Source organism: Tamandua tetradactyla, chromosome 15 (genome assembly GCF_023851605.1).
Source record: "Tamandua tetradactyla isolate mTamTet1 chromosome 15, mTamTet1.pri, whole genome shotgun sequence".
In the NCBI taxonomy this organism is placed as follows: domain Eukaryota; kingdom Metazoa; phylum Chordata; class Mammalia; order Pilosa; family Myrmecophagidae; genus Tamandua; species Tamandua tetradactyla.
The window spans coordinates 16,440,933-16,460,874 of NC_135341.1; the positions used below are offsets into that span (position 1 = coordinate 16,440,933).

Sequence of the window (19,942 nt, forward strand, 5' to 3'; positions counted from 1 at the left end):
TGCCATAGTGTCCTGCTTCAACAGTGCTTGACCAGAACCCCTGCACACCCTCTGCCACCAGCCACTGGGAGCCAGCCATCTGCCACTTCCTCACAGTACCTTCAGACCATCTTAAGGTTCTGCCATCACTGCCTCTTCAGCCACCCATATGACCATGTCCCGTTCACAGGGGCACCAGAACTACAACCAGGGCTTGGAGGCCCCATCAACTGCCAGATCAACCTGCAGTTCTACGCCTCTTACACAACTGTTGATGTCTCACTACTTTGACCATGACGACATGGTTTGCATTAGTGTGGTACATTTGTTACAATTCATGAAAATGTATAGAATGCTTCACAGATATGCAGGTCATCCTTGCACAGAAGCCATACTGGTCTTCTCTGTATCATTCCCATTTTAGTGTATGTGCTGCCAAAGCAAGCACACCAATTGACTTTTTTTTTTTTTTTGAGTATATGAAAATTTAGTACTACTGTGTTTGCTTTACATGATCAAAATTTATGAGCTCATTCTTTGTTTCTTGCCTTTATATAAGGCCAAAAGTGAGACTTTGGCTACTTTGAAAACCTTAAAACAGACTCCAGAAATGTCACCAACAGCATGACCTTTGTGACTAAATCCACAACCAGAACTTCATTGTTTTCCTCAATAAATTTCAAGCACCTATCACTGGGTACGAAGGCTGTGATTTTCTTGCCATTCTTATCAGCTGGACCCTGACACATTTCCTGATGGCAGAATTTGGCTGTTTGGCTTCAATCCTACTTTTTCAACATGATTCCTTTTGCATAGGAAGTGCCTCCGAAACGGCTGGCCTTCAGGGCTGTGCCCAAATGGGCTTTCTTATACTGTTTATGAAGGCACTTTTGGTCTCGTTGGTGGCTACAGAGCTTCCTGGCAGGATAAAGACCGTGACAATTGCCCATCTTGCCGGTGCCACGAGCCTGAGCAAAAGAGAGACCAGCACAGGAAGGAACTGCCACTGGTTGATTTTTGACAAGGGTGCCAAGCCCACTCAACAGGAAAAGAATAGCATCTTCAACAAATGATGCTGGAAAAACTGGATATCCAAAAGAATGAAGGTAGACCCCTAACCCACACTATATACAAAAATTAACTCAAAATGGATCAAAGACCTAAATATAAGAACCCAAACTATAAAAGTCCTACAAGAAAACATAGAGAAGTATCTTCAGGACCTTACATTAGGCAATGGTCTCTTGAACTTTATACCCAAAGCACAAGCAACAGAAGGAAAAAAATAGATAAATGAGACTACATCAAATTTAAAAACTTTTTTGCATCAGAGGGCTTCATCATGAAAATAAAAAGACAGTCTACAGATGGGAGAAAATATCTGGTAAGCACATATCCAATAAGGATTTAATATCCAGAATGTACAAAGAAATCCTACAACTCAACAGCAAAAAGACAACCCAATTTAAAAATGGGCAAAAGAACTGAATAGACATTTCAAAGAAGGTATGCAAATGTCCAACAAGCACATGAAAAGGAGCTCAACATTAGGCACTTGGGAAATACAAATCAAAACCACAATGAGAGACTGTATGGTGCATGAAGATATCTCAATTAAAAAAAATTTTAAAAAAAAGAAGAAAAGAAAAGAAAGAAGCCAGACACAAAAGGACGAATGCTGTATGGTTCTACTTATATGACATATCTAGAATAAGGAAGCTCAGAAGAGATAGACACTAGATTAGAGGTTATCAAGAACTTGAAGGAAGGGAATGGGGAGTTACTGTTTTATGGGTAAAGTGTGTCTGTTTTGGATGATGAAAAAGTATTGGTAATGAAAGATGGTGATAGAAACACAAAAATGTAAATGTAATTAATACTACTTAACTGTACGTTTGAAAATGATTACTATGCCAAATTTCATGTTATATGTGTGTCACCACAGTAAAATAAATAAATACACGTATTTATAGCCTTGTGGGGAAAATCTAGTTGAGGTACTCCAAACCTATTCAACTTCATAACCAAATCAATAACAAAAACAACTGGAGCATGTGGGTGCATGGGTGGTTCCGTGGTAGAATGCTTGCCTTCCACTCAGAAGACCCGGGTTCGATTCCTGGACCACGCACCCAAAAAAAAAAAAAAAAGAAAAAAAATTGAAATCTTGGGAGAGAACTTGAACAGATCATAAAGGTAGCTAAGAGTGTGTCTCAGTTTTCTAAGACTGCTACAACAAATACAAGTGAATAGGTTGGTGCAAAGAGGAATCTATTGGTTCATGGTTTTGGAAGCTAGAAGTTCAAAATCAAGGTCTGCAAAAACAATTTGCTGTCTCCAAATTGATCTGTTTGATTTATGACAATCCTCCATCACATGACAATCTTTTTCTCTCTGGCTTCTCACTACCTCAGGATTCTAGATCGATATAAAATTTCCTTTGCTTAGGACTACAGACATATTAGATTAAGGCCCACCCTTGTTGAGTTTGGGCACACTTCCACAGATTTGTGCTATATGCACCATATAGCATCTGGCTCCACAGACTCTATATCTCATTGACCTTTGTTAATAAAGCAAGGGTGTCGTCATTGATATTATTGAAAGAATAAAACATAGTCTGTTGTCCAATGGAAATTGCAGAATCCAGGGAAAAAAAATACATGCCACACTAATTCATACCCCTTGTAAAGGCCCCACACAAATGCCACCTATTCTTTTATGCTTTCTTTACTTTTCCAAGTTTAAAGTGATATTGTCTGCCCCTACAACTTTATCATATCCTCTCTCTCCATAGTCTTAAATTTAAATATGTAGTTGTATTATCTCCTGTACCATAGCATGAGTTCCTTGAGGACAAAAATCTAGGTTGTATTCATCTTTTTATAGGTCACTGAACTTCATTCAGTACTTGGCTATAGGAGGTGTTCAATAAATGCATAAACAAATAAATAAAACCTGGAATCTGGGAGCCATGATTCTCTGCTAAAACCTCAGCCATGAATGATGAAAAATTAATGATAATCCTTGTCTTCATTATCCATCCACTCTCAGCCTATCCCTGAGAAGTTGAACATGGCCATAGAAAAACAGGCAACTAATAATAGAGCACAATAATTATTGTTAGACCAGTTTTTAAAAATCAGTCATAGAGCTAAGTGCATACATATATAAGCTCCCTCAACAACCTCCGAGAGGTAAGTGGTGATACCCCTATTTTATAAGTGAAAAAGCTGATGCTCAGAGAGGTTAAGTGATTTGTTCAAGAAGGCATACTTGAAGAGGTGATAGACCTAAATGGCAAAATCTCTGAATCTCAATTCCCTCAAACTATAAAACTATAATAAATATTCTCCCTGAAGACCACACAAAGCCATTGTGAGGTTTGAGTGAGTTTCAAAAAGTACAAGAAAATAGTAATATCTTACATTTGCTAAGAGCATTAGAGTTTTTAAAATGCTTTTGCATGTCTTGAACTTAAAAGCCCTACGGTTCCATGCAAATATGAAGTATTATTAATCTCATATGCTGTTTTATACCTCATGTGTTTTAATAGCATCAACAACAAAGATTAAAATGTACTAAGATCTTCATATTCATTTTCTTAGGTTATACTAAAAAAAAAAGGCTGTACTCGTAATAATCCACTTTATGGATAAGAAAATACATGGAAAATAAACAATTTGTATAATTCATTTTAGTAATTTAGCAGATCAGGATTTAAACCTATACTACAACTTTTAAAATATTTATTTCATAACATAATTCATCTGAGATATCTCATGATTACAGCATTGTGTAGAATTCAAGGTAAATGCAATTGTCACTGATTATGATAACCTACAAAAATGGAAGGTTGAGAGATATGCTTCAACTTTGATAAACTGTATCCCCTAACATAAAAAAACTTATCTGGATTCTCTTGAAAAATTATGTTCATGTCAATTATTTTCATTCAGGTATGTCTCATTTTGCCCAACAATTATCATACTGTAGAATTATATAACTTTAAGTAAAATATTTGCAAATAAAATCACATTGTGGAAGTATTATGCAGGACAGTTCATCTTTAAAGAAACTCTTAAATTAATAATTTTATAAAACAAAAAATGTAAATTACTCTGCTAAACTCTGCTAAATATTAAATAAATAAATATTTTTAAGTATCAAATTTTCTTAATGATGATATATTTTTATTAAGACCTTATTTTTCAAAAGTTTCAGGTTTTGGGCTGGCTTCTTTCATTTAAAAATATCCCAAAAAATACCTTTTGTGGATCATTTTTTATCACTGAATAATATTGCATTGTATGGCTGTGTAACAGTTTGTTTACCCATTCACCAATTGAAGGACATCCAACTTTTCCAGGACAATCCTTAGAAAAAGATTATCCTTTCTCAGTTGAATTGCCTTTGCTCTTCTGTCAAAGACCAGATGACTATAGTTGTGGGTCTATGCAACTATAGTGGGTCTATTTCTAGATTCTACTCTGCTCCATTGACTTATAGATCTATTCTTTTACCAGTACCACCCTATATTGATTATTGTAGCTTTATGGTAAGTCTTGAAGTTGAGTCAGTCTTCCATATCTTCTTCAGTATTGTTTTGGCTATTTTTGGTCTTTTGCCTCTCCATATGAATTTCAGAATCAGTTTTTCAATATCCACAAAATAGCTTGACTGGGATATTGATTGAGACTGTGCTGAATCTATAGAACAATTTGAGAAGAACTGATATCTAAATAATATTGAGTTTTCTAATCTATGAACATGGAATATCTCTCCACTTAGATTTTTACATTTCTTTCTTCAAAGTTTCATAGTTTTCAATAGATAGATACTATTCTGTTCTTATTTTGTTAGATTTAGGCCTAATATATTTGTGTTAACATTAATGTAAATGTATTTTGTTTTTTATTTCAAATTCCAATTGCTCATTGCTTGTAAATAGAAAAGCAATTGACTTCTGTATGTTCATTTTATATCCTGTGACTTTGATAAAATCACTTATTAGTTCTAGGTTATTGGTCAATTCTTTGGGATTTTCTATGTAGACAATCATGTTGTCTGTGAACAAAAACAGTTTTCTTTCTTTCTTCTCTATCTACATTCCTTTTATTTCCTTTTTTTTTTTTTTTTTTGCCTTCTTGAACTATCTAGGACTTCCAGTACAACATTGAATAAGGATACTGAGAGGGGACATCTTTGCTTTGTTTCTGATCTTAAAAGGAAAGCATTTGTTTCTTACCATTGTGATTTTAGTTATAGGTATTTAGTAGATGTTCTTGATCAAGTTGAAAATTCCCTCTATTTCTAGTTTGCTAAGAACTCTTCATTGTGAATGGGTATTATCTTTTGTCAGATACTTTTTCTGCATCTATTGATATGAGTAGATCACATTAATTGCTTTTTATTTTTTAATATTAAAATAGGCTTGCATGCCTAGCATAATTCCTATTGCCTGTGGTATAAGTTTTTTATACATGTTGGATATGATTTGCTAATATTTTGTTGAAGATTTTTGCATCTATATGTATGAGATTAATTGAGCTGTAATTTTCCTTTCTGGGAACATCTTCATCTACCTTTGTTATTAGGATAATTCTGGCCTTATAGAATAAGCTTGGAAGTATTTCTTCTGCTTGCACTTCCTGGAAGAGATTATAGATATTTGGTAATATTTCTTGAGTGTTTACTAGAATTCACCAGTGAAACCATCTGGATCTGGTGCTTTTTTTAAAAGGTTCTTGATTCAATTTCTTTAATAGATGTAGATCTATTCAGATAATCTATTTCCACTTGTGTGGTTTGATAGTTTGTGTCTTTCAATGAATTGGTCCATTTCATCTAAATTATCCAACTGTAGGCATAGAGTTATTCATAATATTATTTTATTGTCTTTTTAGCATCCATGAGAGCAGTAGCGATGACCCATCTTTCATTTCTGATCTTAGTAATTTGCATTTTATCTCTTTTTGTCTTAGTCAGCCTGGCTAGATGTTTATCAATTTATTGATCATTTCAAAGAACAATCTTTTGGTTTCATTGATTTTTGTCTATTGATTTCATTTTCAATTTCATTGATTTCTACTCTAATTTTAATTCTTTTCTTCTGCTTGCTTTAGGTTTAAATTACACTTATTCCTCTAGTTTACAAAGGCAAAAGCTTAGAGTATTGACTTTAGATCTTTCTTCTTTTCTAATATGTGTTTGAAGCTATAAATTTCCTCTTAGCACTTCTTTCCCTGCTTCCCACAAATTTTTTATTTTTTAGGTACATGGTCTGGGAATCTCACCCGGGTCTCCTGTATGGAAGGTGAGCATTCTACCACTGAACCACACACCCATGCACCCCCTGCAAATTTTGATAAATTGCATTTGCATGTTCATTTACCTCAAAATCCTTCAAATTTCTCAAGACTCCTTCTCTGACCTGTGTGTTATTTAGAAGAATGTTGTTTAATCTCCAAATATTTTGGGATTTTTAAAATTTCTTTCTGTTTCTTGAGTTCTAGTTTAATTCTATTTTGCTTTGAGAACACAGTTTCTGTTCTTTTAAATTTGTTAAGTTATGTTTCATAGTCCACGATATAGTATATCTTGGTGAATCTTCCATGTGAACGTGAGAAGAATGTGTACTTTACCATTTTGGGATGAAATATTCTATAAATGGTATTTAGGCCCAGTTGATAGCTGTTCAGCTGTTGTTACTAATTTTCTGCCTGCTGGATCTATCAATTGTTGCAAAAGGATTTTGTAATCTCCAAATATAATAGAGGGTTTGCCTTATTTTTCCTCGTAGTTCTATCAGTTTTTTTTCTCATGTGTTTTGATACACTGTTATTAGGTGCATACACATTAAGGATTATTATATCTTCTTAGGGAATTTGCCCCTTTATCGTATGTAACACCTCACTTTATCCCTGGTCATTTTTCTTGTTCTGAAGTCTGCTTTGTCTGAAATTAATATAGCTACTTTAGCCTTTTTTGGATTAGTGTTAGTACGGTATATCTTTCTCCATCCTTTTATCTTTAATTGGCTGTGTTTTTACATTTAAAATGGATTTCTTGTAAAAAACATATAGTTGGGTCTTGCTTCGTTTGGGGAGAAGGACTTTGCTGTGGAGAATGCTCTGGGCATATTTCAAAATGATTACCTCTCTCCCACCTCTTCCCCAAAAATGCAAATATTTTTTCTAGAATCTTCACCATTAGAGCTGGGTGGGGTTCCTGCAGGTACAACTTATGACAATGAGGTGCCGTACCCCCAGAGACTGGTTCATTAAAACTTTCTTATTCTTGAGCTAGTCCACATCCACACTCAGCATTCAGCAATTCATTAAGTTTACCATTAATTGTTTCTACCAGTTTATGGCTCCAGAAGCTTTTGCTCCAGGTAAGCTGATCTTAACTGTGCTTCTCTGTATTCACCTGTCTCTCCAGATTTGGTGGTGGCTTGCTTGGCGCCTCAGTTCCTTGATGGGTTTAAGAAAGTCATTGATTTTCAATTTGTCTTTTTTCTTGTTGTAATAATGAGAATGATGACTTCCAAAGTCTTTACATATCAGAACCTGAGCTGGGACTTCATACACGATATTTTTAGAGCACTCTTTATTCTCTTCAAAATCATTTTGGTACATTTCTGTGCAAAGCTGTTGATCTGTAGTAAAGCTTACTGAGGGCAACTCTGGAATTAAAGTTAGGTCCCTTTCAACTCCATTATTTTAAAAATCTATGATTCACAACAATCTTGTGAAAAAAAATTCTCATTTATTACAAATGAGAATGCTAAAGTTCAGCAAGCTAAGTCACTCTCCCTCAGTTGCAAAATTAAGTCAATCCAAGAGCAGAGATCACACCTTGCTCAGATACTCTGGACTCATTGCCTCTGCAGACTTCCATATTCTAATTTCATACTAGAATTTTGTTTCAAAGCAATAAAAGATGGTATGAGGCAAACCTAATGTACCATCTATTAATATTTTATCTTGCAAAAAATGCATTATATATCTACATGATCAAATATCATACATATTTGGTGACCTTCCTTGCAAACTCTATCAACTTATAATATAACTAATGAGAAAAGTATTCTAAGATATTAAAAATGCACTTTTTGCCAGTCTAAAAATGAATATGAGTCAACAACATAAAATCTCATCTTTTCAACTAAAACTAAATGATCTTCACTTTGAATACTCAAGAATTCTGATTTTATTCCATTGGTTTTTAAATGATATGTGCTTCCTAAAACCCAACTGATTATTTTTTAATTGGTTTTGCATTTTGTTTATTTAATGGCATCAGAAATGTGTGTAGTGTTTAGAGAGAATATCAATCAAGTGATGTGTAAAAACTGTGAATTTAGATAGTGTTGTTCCATTGATAGGGAGAGTGTTGATGTGAGACCTCTCATCTGTGTGCTTAACTGACGGTAAAGATGTTCTCTTTAAGGCACCTAAAAGTCTGAACTATTAAGAAGCTGTATTCCAGAATCAATGTTGGTTTTGTCTCCCACCTCTTCACAGACAACATTTCTTTCAAATCAATTTCTCTTTGGGGCTAATTGTTTAATAGCTATGACTTCATTTCCAGGTTAAATACATGTCTGTATCATTCTGAGAATTAAAAAAAAACAGAAAGAAAAGAAAATCAGTCTTTTGAATATATACTCAATTTACTGAAAAGTATCTCTTTCTAAGGACAAATCTTAGGTGTGACAGATACATAATAATGTGCCCAGGCTGAAGGGTCTTTTTTAGATAAGCATTCTGTAGCTACTTTAACAAGAGCACAGGGTATCATCTATAATTCATGCAAGTATATTGAAGTTTTCTGCTACTGTCCAAGAAAGATGGTCTTCAAAACTACAGAGTGCAGTAATCCAATATTCCTTGTAGAGAGTTCCATACATTTCATATAGAATTTATACTGGAGATCATTTCCATGTTGAAATTCCTCAAGAAAACAATGTAATATTTTCAGAAAACATAGATTTAGGCATGTGTTATTTCAGCAGGCTGGGGGACAGCCATTGAGACATCAAGTTGAGAATGTTTTTCACTACCCCTCATCAACATTGCAGCGGTCACCATAAAAGGAACAAGGTCTAAATGCTCTGAAAACTTCTTTTGTGTTCAATATATTTTCCAGTGAAAAACAAATCTGACAATAATAATTTACTCCTGGCAGAAGACAAAATGACCGTGTGAATAATTCAGTCATTTCTTCTAAGGTGTGGAACTTAGGAAATGAGATCCACTGCTATTGAATTACATCACAGACCAAAACTGGTGAGCTGTCTAATATAGCCTAAATATTTGTTACTATCAGCAAATGATAATGCCATAGACAACCAACAGCAATCTGTGTGGAAAACAACAACAAGCCATCCATGCCAGCTTCAAACCAGGCTATGCACTATAATCCACAACGAGAATGCAGTTACAGGAAATTCTCTATCCACAGTGATCTTCAGTTAGTCACTTTGCCCTCCAATAAACCTCTCCTTTCTTTTTCTAGATTCTACCAAATGGCACCAGTCTATTGCAATGCCCTAAAATTTGGACAATCCAACACAATATGGTATTTCTTAGGGGTGTGCTGGCTACTGAATAGAGGAGATGCCCATTGCAGAGGTATTACTTGCAGCATAGCACTATGCCACCCTAAAGTAAACACAAAAGAGTATCAGTAAATAAACTAGTGAATAAATTAATTTTTCTGTGTTTGGCTTGCTTTTTTAGTACCCTTTTTTCAAGGTTATAGGTTTTTTTTAAATAAATTATTTACTTTGGAAGAGATTTAGATTTACAGAAAAATTGCCAAGATAATAGAGTTTCTATATGACTTATACCCAGTTTCCCTTATTATAATATGCATGGTACATATACTACAGTAATGAACCAATATTGACACATTATTATTTATTCAGATTTCTATAGTTTTTACCCAGTGTTCTTTTTCTGTTCCAGGATGCCATCTAGGAAATATTACATTTCATTACCATATCTCCTTAGGCTCCTCTTAGCTGTGAAAGTTTCTCAGATTTTTTTTTTTTTCATGACCTTGACAGTTTTGAGGATACTGGTCAAGGACACTATAGGGATGCCCTCTACTGGAAATTGTCTGATGTTTTACACATGATTGAATGGGGCTATGGGTTTCGGGATAGAAAACCACAGAGGTAAAGGTAAACCATTCTCATCACATCATATGAAGGGTGCATGATACAATATGACATCACTGATAATGTCAGCCTTGGTTATTTGGCTGAGTCAATATGAGTCAGGTTTATACACTGTAAAGCTGCTTTTTCCCCCATTTCAATATTATACTCTTTGAAAATAATTCACTATGAGGACACCACATTTAAGGAATGGGGAGTTATGTTCCACTTCCTTGAGGGTGGAGTACCTACATAAAGTATTTTGATTTTTGTCTACATATGAGATTTGTCTATTCTCCTCTTTTTGTTTATTTATTCAATGTCATGTATTGTGGCATAATTTTATTCTTGGCCTGGTGGCATTGTGGCATAATTTTATTCTTGGCCTGGTGGCTTAGTCTCTTTCTCTCCCTCCCTCGCCATTTTGGCACGTCCGGTTCTTCTAAGCCTCTGAATTACAAGCCTCGCCGGCGACTAGTGATGATGCAGTCTTGTCTCTTTAACCCTATTGGTCTTCTCCTTAGTCCTCCATCTACCCAACATCCTCTGCTACGGGTACACTCAGGAACAGCATCTCTATGGTCACAGTCACTCATCCATCCTCCCTGTGTGATTGGCTACCCTCCCCTGGAGGCCACGCCCTAACTCCGCCTCTCCTCAAACTGTATATAATCCAGGGCTCGATGAGCCTCGTGGTCTTTAGCTTCTGGCGGCCCTGGCATAAGCGTCTACCAACAATAAAGCTACCTCGCTTCATGCCTTAATTGGCTCGGCCTCCAGTCCTTTAGACCCGCAGCGAGGTCTCCTGCGCGCGCCCCTTGGACCCAGACCCCCGGCTCGAGCCCCTTTTCTGCGTGCGGCAGTGTCGTCTAGCAAGCAGTGAGAAGCTGAGGAGTAGAGGGTCCCCGATAGCTTAGCGGTTGGGCCAAACCGCAAGTGGCGCCTGAACAGGGACCCCTCTCTCCTCACCTGGTGAACTCCCACGGCACCCTAGGACCTCGTCCAAGAAAGTGAGCCGCAACCCCTCTGGATCCCTTCACGTTCCGTCCGACCAGCAACGGCCTCTACAAATAAAGCCAAAGACCGGGAGCCAGAAGAACTCCTGCTTACAGGTTTACCCCATCACTAACGTCTCATGAACTATTGGTTCTTATTCATTTGTCCTCTGGCCCTAGTGTGGGCAGTGATTAGAAAGAATTTTGCTTGCCATATCATAGTGTGTATTAACCTGTTAGTTTTTCTCCTTTAATTAAAAGAATAATTAAAATAGCTGTGCGGGACAAAGTGATGCAGGCAGTCAGGGTGACCAGACTCCAGCTACTAGGCTGTATTCTGTTGGGACTTTAATTGCAGGGGTGGATGACTTTGACATTCCCTCTGTTGATCCAAACAAACCTGGGAAAAGTGTCTGCACGAGCAATACATGCGAGTGTACCCGATCCCCTGTTGGATCGGGTAGGGGCACTTGCATTGGCACGCCACCGGCAGGCTTCCAGGGACTTTGTAGTAGAAATGCATCCAATAAGTTCAATTCCTCAGGAAACACTTACCTAATTCCTTCGCCAGGACTTAAATGGGCATGTAGCACGGGTCTAACACCCTGTGTCAGTACTAGTATTTTCAACAACTCAACAGTTTTGCATCCTAGTACAGGTTTGCCGAGAGTTATCTACCAGTCAGCCGAAAAGGAGAGCGCGTTTGAGCACCCCCGCGATTGCATAAAATAAGTTCTCCTTTTAAGTCTTGTTTCTAGGAATCCAGTAACAACTTGCCCAGCGCGACACGTAGCCCATCGCCGCCGGCAGCTGGTACTGTTGCCGCCGTGACCTTCACTCAAGCCTCTGTCACTGCGGAGACTCTCCTCAATGTGACCCAAACGACCTCTCAAGCTTTGGAGATGCAAGAAAATATCAACCATCTGATGCATAGCGCTGTGTTCAATTTACAACAGCAAAGAGACTTAATTGTTCTAAATGTAAAAGCTGCTTGTAAACTTGCCTCCTCTGTTTGCAATGGATGGTACCCCTTCCCTAAAATCTGTGTTACTCCTATCCCGGCTAACCATTCTATGCCCCGTCTCACCTTGCGAGACTAAATCTTCACCGCATACCTAAAAACTTCTTGCTCTAGCAACTCTAAACCCTTTCTCTTATGCAGACAACCGGCAGCAAGTGCAGGTATAGTTAGCTAGCGTTGCTCGCCCTCGCAACTTATAGCACTACTCCTCAACATTTCTCGTTTCTAGGCTGCTCATTCTCTGTCACCGGTCTCGAGCTGAGGCCCAGTTTTGGCTGCTGTTATGCTCAGCCTTCTCGCCCGGACTGTTCTATGGAGGAACGCAGACAAGCCCAGGCTTGACTCGCAGGCCTAGCCTCACCTGAGGACTGATCACCCTCGAGCTGGGGACAGATCAGGACCGGTCTCTCCTGCTTCCCCTAGGCTATAACAGTCATCGCCTGCCCACATTCCTCACACTCCCCCACGGGGGCTGCATGTTACCAGAGTACATGCATCTGGGTCCACCAGATGGGCACCGCTGGGTGTGACGCAAGAATCGCAGAAGAGGGTCACTCTAACAGACCTCCTCTGGCTCTTCTGGGGCACATGAGATTTGTATAAGGGTCGGCTCAGCACATACCCTTCCCCTGAAACCCTGAGCCTTGCACACAAGGGGAATCTTATCACTGCCCCTCCCAGCAAAGGTTCATGCCCGCCACTTGTCACACAAGTGTGTTCTTTAAAAAAGAAAAAGAGAGGAATTGTGGCATAATTTTATTCTTGGCCTGGTGGCTTAGTCTCTTTCTCTCCCTCCCTCGCCATTTTGGCACGTCTGGTTCTTCTAAGCCTCTGAATTACAAGCCTCACCAGCGACTAGTGATGATGCAGCCCTGTCTCTCTAACCCTATTGGCCTTCTCCTTAGTCCTCCACCTACCCAACATCCTCTGCTATGGGTACACTCAGGAACAGCATCTCTATGGTCACAGTCACTCATCCATCCTCCCTGTGTGATTGGCTACCCTCCCCTGGAGGCCACACCCTAACTCCGCCTCTCCTCAAACTGTATATAATCCAGGGCTTGACGAGCCTCGTGGTCTTTAGCTTCTGGCGGCCCTGGCATAAGCGTCTACCAACAATAAAGCTACCTCGCTTCATGCCTTAATTGGCTCAGCCTCCAGTCCTTTAGACCCGCAGCGAGGTCTCCTGCGCGTGCCCCTTGGACCCAGACCCCCAGCTCGAGCCCCTTTTCTGCGTGCGGCAGTGTCGTCTAGCAAGCAGTGAGAAGCTGAGGAGTAGAGGGTCCCCGATAGCTTAGCGGTTGGGCCAAACTGCAATGTATTTCAGTATGGACTCATGGATATTTATTTTATACTTTGCGTTATAATCCAGCAGTACTTTATTTTGTTGCTCATATTGTTTCACCCTTGGCCACTGGGAGCTCTTTCTATTGACTGCTGTGTCTCATTGACATACCTCCATCATTGTGGGGATCCTTGTCTGTTTAGCAGTTCCTTATTTTCCGGCCCTACAAGATGCCCCAGGCTCATCTCGTGTAATTCCTGCTGCAGTCTGAGAATCTGCCATTTCTCTAAGGATTCCTGTCTTCTTTTATTGGAGAATGGAATTAGAAACCATGATCTGGGCACTAGCTTCTGTAGGGTATTTTTGCTTATTTGTATATTTCATAAGGTATTGATAATGATAGTTCCTCTGGGGATCATCCTATATAGCTGTTGGCAAATTGCTTACATTTACTGAATCTCATCTGGAATAATAATTCCCCCTTCTTAAGGTTATTGTATATTTTAAATGATTTCCTAGCATAATATATTGTGTATGAAAAATAAAGAATAGCTCCAAATAATATTATCAATTGCCTAGAAAAGAAGCAAATAATAATAATAGTTTTGTGTCCCAAAGCCTATATCAGTTCTCTGGAGTATTTGTTTTTGTTTTGACATTTAATTGCCATATAAATAGACCAAGAAATCAGAGACCCTGATTCTAGATCTAGTTCTGTTGCTAAAACTATTTAGCCAAATCACTTAATAACCCCATTCTATAATGGATATACTATTATTTCCTCAACCTAGCCCCATAGAATTAGTCTGTAGGTAAAACTGACATAACACAGAGTTTATATAAATATAAGAGGTTGTGCCAGGTTGAAAGGATTTATGTACCGTAGAAAAGCCATGTTTTAATCCCAATCAATCTTGTGGAAGCAACAATTTCTTCTAATCTCTATTCAGTCTATAGGTTGGAAACTTGATTAGGTTACTCCATGGAGATGTGACTCAATCAATTGTGGGTATTAAACTTGTTTATATGGAGGCATCTCCACCAATTCTACATGGGTCTTGATTAGTTTACTAGGATCCAATGAAAGAGGAGACATTTTTGGAGAGAATGCCTTTCGAAAATTATGAGAAAGCCATAGCAGAACTGAGCAGAGCCACGAGTCTGAGAGAACCAGAGTCCACCAGCCAGTGACCTTTGGAGAGTCTGAGAGAGCAGAGGACAACAGAATGACAAGAACCACAAAGCAAGAGGTCTGGAGAGGAAGCAAGCAGATGATGCCATGTTCACCATGTGCCTTTCCAGGTGAAAGAGAAACCCAGTCCGTGTTCACCATGTACCTTTCCACTTGAGAGAGAAACCCTGAACTTCATCAGCCTTCTTGAAGCAAGGTATCTTCCCCTGGATGGCTTAGATTGGACATCTATAGATTTGCTTTAATTGGGACACTTTCATAGCCTTAGAACTATAAACTTGTAACTTATTAAATTTTCCCTTTTAAAAAGCCATTCCATTTCTGGTGTATTGCATTCCAGCAGCTATAGCAAACTAGAACAGAGGGCGATGCTGCTATCATTTTTGTCAGTATTATTGGCCTCTGAATTTTTCATTGCTACTTTGCAGTTTTACTTTTCCTCATTTCCCCAGGAAGTACTGATCTTGAATCCACCTCTTAATTATAAATTTGAATGATCACAGGTTTTTGAAAACTAGTACAGAAATTTCTATCCAAGTTTAGATGAGACAAATGCTTTGAAACCATATTATCCTGTGTCTTTACCAGGAAACTATTTTTAGTTGCTTAAGATTAAGTTAATATTTCTCTGATTTGTTCACAGACTGTATTTTAAGCAGGTCAGCCCTTCTGATCCTTGATCTGGAGAAAATCCTAATTAACTTAAGCCCATGACTATGCCCAGTGAGTTACAGGTCATAATGAATGTGGAAAGATAAATGTTTAGACCAGCAAGGGATATAAGAGTGTGGCATCTCAGAAATGACCACAAATCAAATTCTTGATGCAAGGCAATTGCCTACTGTCCATAAGAGGCAGGGCTATCAACTATCTGGATAATGTTTTAATCCCAATCAATCTTGTGGAAGCAACAATTTCTTCTAATCTCTATTAAGTCTATAGGTTGGAAACTTGATTAGGTTACTCCATGGAGATGTGACTCAATCAATTGTGGGTATTAAACTTGTTTATATGGAGGCATCTCCACCAATTCTACATGGGTCTTGATTAGTTTACTAGGATCCAATGAAAGAGGAGACATTTTTGGAGAGAATGCCTTTCGAAAATTATGATCAGATATCAAAGTTGATGGGTTTTGAAATATGATTATCTTATTCCCTTTTACCTACGTAAAGGCAAGGCATTTCACCACACCTGAGAGATTACAGACATTATCAATATAACTACATGAGCGATGTTAAAGGATGCATCAATCTTCAGAAACTTTTTTAAGAGATTGATGTAATTATTTACTAGTCTGTTTTGGGGGGAGCATGGGTAAGGAAGAGGGGTTGCCTATCCCTAAATCCCTTGGGCCTTGCTTCTTTCAAAGTACCAGTTATACCCCATGGTTTATTGATCTTAAATTTAGTGGCAGCATGTTGAGAAGAATTGAACTAGGTTCCTACATTGCTTTCTCACTGATTTACTTTTATGGAAAGCAAATTCAAACTTAACTATTTCTAGGCACCAACTAATGTTTGTAAGTATTGGTATCGGGTCTATTTGTAAACCAGCAGAGTGGTTAATAAAATACTTCCTGTGCGTTATCTGATCTCTTAGCCTCTCAGTGTATCTGACTTCTAACAAGCCAAATATATTAATAATTCTGGGATGGATGTGGTCTTACTCATCAATGCAAGTTTATTTTAGATTTGCCATTTTAACTGATTTGTCAATTTCTCTTTCTTCCCAGTCTCCTAGCTACTTTTTTGAACAATCGATAATGGTCTCCCCTACCAGCATGAACTTCAGGGATGAATTAATGTCAAGGGTGTGTGGAGAGAAAAAGGCTCAAAGATCCCTACGTACATGTTTTACCTGGAAATGTAAGTAGATTTCAGAAGAGAGTGGAAAAGAAGTTTTTCCAGGCTATTAAGTGTTGGTTTTGATTTACATCTTGCTTCTAATAGCATGGGAGAAAGGAAGAATTTGAGTTTCTGAGATTAGGCAATTTCCTGAAGAATCTAAAGAGCCTAGAAACCCCACTGCCTGTGTTTTCACAATTGGAATCAGTGATGCATAGGTTTCTTTGTGTGGGTTTTTGAAAGATCATTAAGATCCAACCTGAAGATCATCAGAGATTCCAGTAGACATCGTAGCAGTGAATGACAATGCAGTGCAATATAGTGCAACCTATTTGAAGAGGCCAACAGAGGACATAGATAACACAGGAATTCAGGCATGCAGCCCATTTCAAATAAAATATCCTTTCTCTCTAACTCCTCTTCTTTTAGTAGAGAAAACCACAGGAGCTGCCACTCTTTGCCCATGCCTGAGAATATTGTTCTTAATAACGAATGCCTACTTTTGAGTTGGAGGAACTCTCAACCATCATTCAACCAACTCATATGCTCTGGAGGTGTGAGTAGACTATTAACCTGGTGTCCAAACTGAGTGTTTCCCTCAAGCCACATTCCTTAATAAGCCACAGTTTTGAAGCTATATACTTTTAAAAGGTACAGTTTTAAGTGACAGAAACTCAATTTACACATTAAAAAAAATCTTTTGGTGCACATATAGTTGCAAGAAAAAAATGATAGAAATTTAGAATATATAAGAACTTCTAAAACTGAATGATAAACCCAAGTGTCCATCAACAGATGAATGGATAAACATAATGTGGTATATACATACAATAGAATATTTGGCCATTTGAAGAAGGAATGAAATTTTGAAATATGTGACAACGGTGAACCTTAAAAACCTTAAAAACATTATGGTGACAGAAAGTAGGTAGGGATTAGGGGCAATGGGGAGTTAATGCAAAATGAGTGTAGGTTTCATTTGTAGGGAAAATTATAGTAATGGATGGTGATGAGAGACCTGCAACACTGTGGATGTGATTAATCCTACTGGATTGTGTACTTGGGAGGGGTTAGGATGGGCAGTTTTATATTGAATATATGATTCTACAAATTAAAAAAAAAGAAAAACTAAAAAATAAATGTTAAAACATTATGTTAAGTGAAATAAGCTAAATATAAAAAGACAAATATTATATGATTTTTTAAATGAAATATCTAGAATATTCAATTTCATAGAGACAGAAACCCAATCCCAGGTTACAAGGGTGGAAGGGCAAGTGGAGAAACTATTGTATAAGGGATACAGATGAAAAAGTTTTGGGGGTGATGAAAAAGTTTTGGTAATAGATGGTGGTAATGGTAGCACAACTTTGCAAATATAATTAATGCTCCTGAATTGTACATTTAAAAATAGCTAAAATGGTAAATTGTATTATATATATATGTATATATAGATATATATTCACAATAAAATCATTTTTAAAATCAGTGATGAAAATATATATAACCTAATAGAAAAATGGGCAAAAGACATGGATGCTTCACAAAAGAAATTATAGTAATAGCCAGTAAAAATAAAAGGTGCTCATCTTCCTAAATCGTCAGGGAAATTCAAAGTAAAACACAATAATTAAAATGAATAATCGGAAAATAGAGTTGAGAAAGTGGAGTAATCAGAAATCTCGTACGTTGCTGGAGGTACACCCAATCAGGAGAACTATATAACATATATTCCCTATGATCCATTCTGAAGTATATGCTCAATAGAAATTTATGCATATCTTCACCAAAAGACATATTCAGGAAGGTTCATGCAGCACTATTCATGAGAGATAAAAGCTGGAAATGTCTATCAACAGTAGACATGATAAAGAGTATTATACTCATACAACTGAAAGTTGTACAGCAGTGAGAATGAATAATCTAAGTGTACACACAAAAACATGGAAATCTCATAAGCATAAAGTTGGTTGAAAGACATCAGACACAAAAGGGTATATACTGTATAACAAAGTGTTATATTTAAACAAAGCAGAAAAAGAGGAAAAACTAATTTATGCTGCTAAAATTCAAGACAGTGAATACTTCTGGGGAGTAGGGAAGAGGAAAAGTGTGAAAATCACCATATTCTTCACTTTCTTAATCTGGGTGCTGGTTACATGGGTGTGTTCAGTTTATTAAAATTCATGAATCTATATACCTATTATTGCTCATATATGTAATACTAAAATTAACACTTAAAAACAATTTCATCCTGTAACTGAAAAACCCAGGGATAACCTTCAGGAACAGCTCTATGCAGGTACACAAATGCTGCCATCAGGAACCTCCCCTTTATCTGCTCTACTCTTTTCTACATTGGACAGGTTCTTCCCATGTGGTGTCAGAATGTCCACCAGCAGCCCCAGGCTTACCTCCTATCTATCTGGTTAGTAACATAGCAGAAAGAGAATGCTACCTCTGTTTCTTAGTTTAAAGACAAAGGAAGTCAGTCTCATAGAATCAAACTGAGACCTGTGTGAATCCCTATACAATGCAACGGGGCGAGGGTGATGGAACGTACCGAGATGGAATGTACCGATGGGCCAGGTCTCGGCCATGTGCGCTTCCAGAGTCACCATCTTGGTGGTAGCAGCTTCAGCAGCATCTCTCCCCTCTGAGTATGACGGGACTAGCCTCACTGACGATCTCTCAGAGCTCCAACTGCCAGATGCTGGCTGGTCTGGAATCATCTCAGAGGCTTCCTCCCCACATACCCGCCACATGGACTGGGAAGACCTGGACAACTAGGGCTCCTTGGGCATCGCTCTCAAAGTAGTCTTTCCTTGTGGTCTCTCCAGCATGGCAGCTTCAGGGTGGCCAGACACGGTGGCTCCAAGAAACAGAGACCATCGCTAGGGTCTAGGTCATAGGGTGCAACTACAGCCCTTAGAGCAAACCTGGCCCTCCATCCATTTTGCTGTGGTGGTTGCTGCTGTTGTTTTGTATGCTGCATGGTGGGGGCCATATTTCATTCATTTTCCAGGTGAGAATCCTGTTATTGCAGCACCACTTATTGAATCTTTGTTGTTTTGTCTTGTTGTTTGTTTGTTTGCCTGTTTGTGTGTTTCAGGAAGTGCATGGACCGGGAATCGAACCTGGGTCTCTCACATGGCCATTCAGAGTTCTACCATTGAACCACTCTTGCACCCCCACTCCATCTAGGTTCTTTTGTATGCTGTATGGCGGGGGTCACATTTCATTATTTTCCCATGTGAGTATCCTGTTATTGTAGCAACATTTGTTGAATTTTTGTTTGCTTTGCTTGTTTGTTTCTGAGAAGTGCGTGGGCCAGGAATCTGTTTTTATAAAGTTTTATTGGAACATGGCCATGCTGATTTGTTTGTATACCAACAATGTCCACTTTCTTGTGACAACAGCAGAGGTAAGCAGTTATGATAAAGACCAAATGGGTA

At 38.0% G+C, this 19,942-nt stretch overlaps 1 long non-coding RNA gene, 1 other non-coding gene and 1 pseudogene across 2 annotated transcripts; 1 reads left to right on the forward strand and 2 right to left on the reverse strand.

The window, feature by feature from the left end:
• Positions 1 to 320: 320 nt before the first annotated feature.
• Positions 321 to 427, reverse strand: LOC143658133 (U6 spliceosomal RNA). Its single transcript, XR_013163153.1, has one exon. It is a non-coding gene; the product is annotated as a U6 spliceosomal RNA (small nuclear RNA).
• A 74-nt stretch (positions 428 to 501) lies between these two features.
• LOC143657868 (small ribosomal subunit protein uS12 pseudogene) lies at positions 502 to 929 on the reverse strand (annotated as a pseudogene).
• A 13,607-nt stretch (positions 930 to 14,536) lies between these two features.
• On the forward strand, positions 14,537 to 17,079 carry LOC143657869 (uncharacterized). The gene is made up of 3 exons (XR_013162997.1): positions 14,537 to 14,836; positions 16,376 to 16,508; positions 16,917 to 17,079. It is a non-coding gene; the product is annotated as an uncharacterized LOC143657869 (long non-coding RNA).
• Positions 17,080 to 19,942: the final 2,863 nt, after the last annotated feature.